General features: G+C 40.6%; 1 pseudogene; it reads left to right on the forward strand.

Annotated features, from left to right (window-relative positions):
- Positions 1–388: 388 nt before the first annotated feature.
- LOC137224032 (acetyl-CoA acetyltransferase, mitochondrial pseudogene) lies at positions 389–1,878 on the forward strand (annotated as a pseudogene).
- Positions 1,879–2,111: the final 233 nt, after the last annotated feature.

Genomic DNA, 2,111 nt, shown 5'->3' on the forward strand with positions numbered 1-2,111 from the left:
CTTCAACATTTTTAGTAGGACCCATACATTTAAACCTCTTAAAGCGGCTGCTGTCCTACTCATAGAAAATATTCAAATTTGCCCTCAAACTGAAATCAGTTTTAACAAGTACTAATCACTCATTTGTGCATCCAGCACTAGTTTGGTATCTGCAGGGAAAACTGAAGAAGTCGGTCACAGTCATTGCCTTTGAGGAGTTTCTTAGTTCATTTTTATGAATAAATTTTAGTTCATTCCATATTCTAAACAGGGCTGTTCTCATGCGTAATTTTTTTTTGGTTACACACGTCATTCCAGGTAAAAGATATAAGCATCACTGGAACACCTTTAAAACCATAGAGGAAGCGGGATCAGGGACCCGCCGCGTGCGACCACATCTCTCCACTGGTAACTCTCCGCTCCATGCTCGGTGACCATGGCTGTACTGGTGGCCCTTCTGCGCGGTGGTGCCTGCAGGCGCAGCCCCCTGCTTCGGAGGTGGATGCAGGAAGTAAGATATGTGGAACGAAGTTATGATCAAAACCCACTTTGAATGAAGTGGTCATAGTAAGTGCTACAACAACACCCATTGGGTCCTTTCTAGGCAGGCTTTCCTCTCTGCCAGCCACTGAGCTTGGTTCCATTGCAATTCAGGGAGCCATTGAAAAGGCAGGGTTTCCAAAAGAAGCAGTGAAAGAAGCATACATGGCTAATGTTCTACAAGGAGGTGGAGGACAAGCCCCTACAAGGCAAGCAGTACTGGGTGCAGGCTTACTTATTTCTACTCCATGTACCATTGTAAACTAAAGTTTGTGTCTCAGGAATGAAAGCTATCATGATGGCCTCTCAGAATCTTATGTGTGGACATCAGGATGTGATGGTGGCAGGTGGGATGGAGAGCATGTCCAATGTTCCCTACGTAATGAACAGCGGAGCAACACCATATAGTGGGGTAAAGCTTGAAGATTTGATTGTAAAAGATGGGCTAACTGATGTCTACAATAAAGTTCATATGGGCAACTGTGCTGAAAATACTGCAAAGAAGCTGAATATTGCACGAGATGAACAGGATACTTATGCTGTTAACTCCTATACCAGAAGTAAAGCAGCATGAGAAGCTGGAAAATTTGCAAGTGAAGTTGTTCCTGTCACAATTACAGTAAAAGGTAAACCAGATGTAGTGGTGAAAGAAGATGAAGAATATAAACATGTTGACTTTAGCAGAGTTCCAAAGCTGAAGATGGGTTTCCAAAAAGAGAATGGTACAGTAACAGCTCCCAATGCCAGCACACTGAATGAAGGAGCAGCTGCTATGGTTCTGATGACTGCAGATGCAACAAGAGGCTCAATGTTAAACCACTGGCAAGAATAGCAGCATTTGCTGATGCTGCTGTAGAACCTATTGATTTTCCAGTTGCACCTGCATATGCTGCACCTAAGATGCAGGTGCATCTTAAAAGATGCAGGATTGAAAAAAAAAGTATTACAATGTGGGAAATAAATGAAGCCTTTAGTGTAGTCATACTAGCAAACATTAAAATGCTAGAGATTGATCCCCCAAAAGTGAATATCAATGGAGGAGCTGTTTCTATCGGACATACAGTTGGGATGTGTGGAGCCAGGATTGTCGTCCATTGGCTCATGCCTTGAAGCAAGGAGAATGTGGTCTTGCCAGTATTTGCAGCGGAGGAGGAGGTGCTTCTGCCATGCTGATCCAAAAGCTGTAGACAACTTCTGTTGTCTAAGGCAACAACCCTATGTAGCCAGAAAGGCCTGCTGTAATCAGGGTGACTGATTACCCTGGGTCAGCTTGTATGAAAATAATCTGTTTCACTTTTTATTATTTTCAACTCTTTTTAAAAAATAAGATAAAAAGATCAAATCCCAAAACCTGTTGAGATTACAAAATAATTTTTTCTTCTACTTTACAGTTTTTGTAATCTTGAACACATTTTTGTTATAAAGCTATACTTTTAAAATACCATTGTGCAATATTAGTGACTTATAAGTAGCTAGAAGCTTCCATTTTAGAGAATAAATCTTAATTTACATTTTTAAAAAAACCATAGGGAACATAGATAAGTACTTAGTATTTAGAGACACTTAAATTTTTAGCATAATGGTAAAACTTT

Source organism: Pseudorca crassidens, chromosome 1 (genome assembly GCF_039906515.1).
Source record: "Pseudorca crassidens isolate mPseCra1 chromosome 1, mPseCra1.hap1, whole genome shotgun sequence".
Classification (NCBI taxonomy): domain Eukaryota; kingdom Metazoa; phylum Chordata; class Mammalia; order Artiodactyla; family Delphinidae; genus Pseudorca; species Pseudorca crassidens.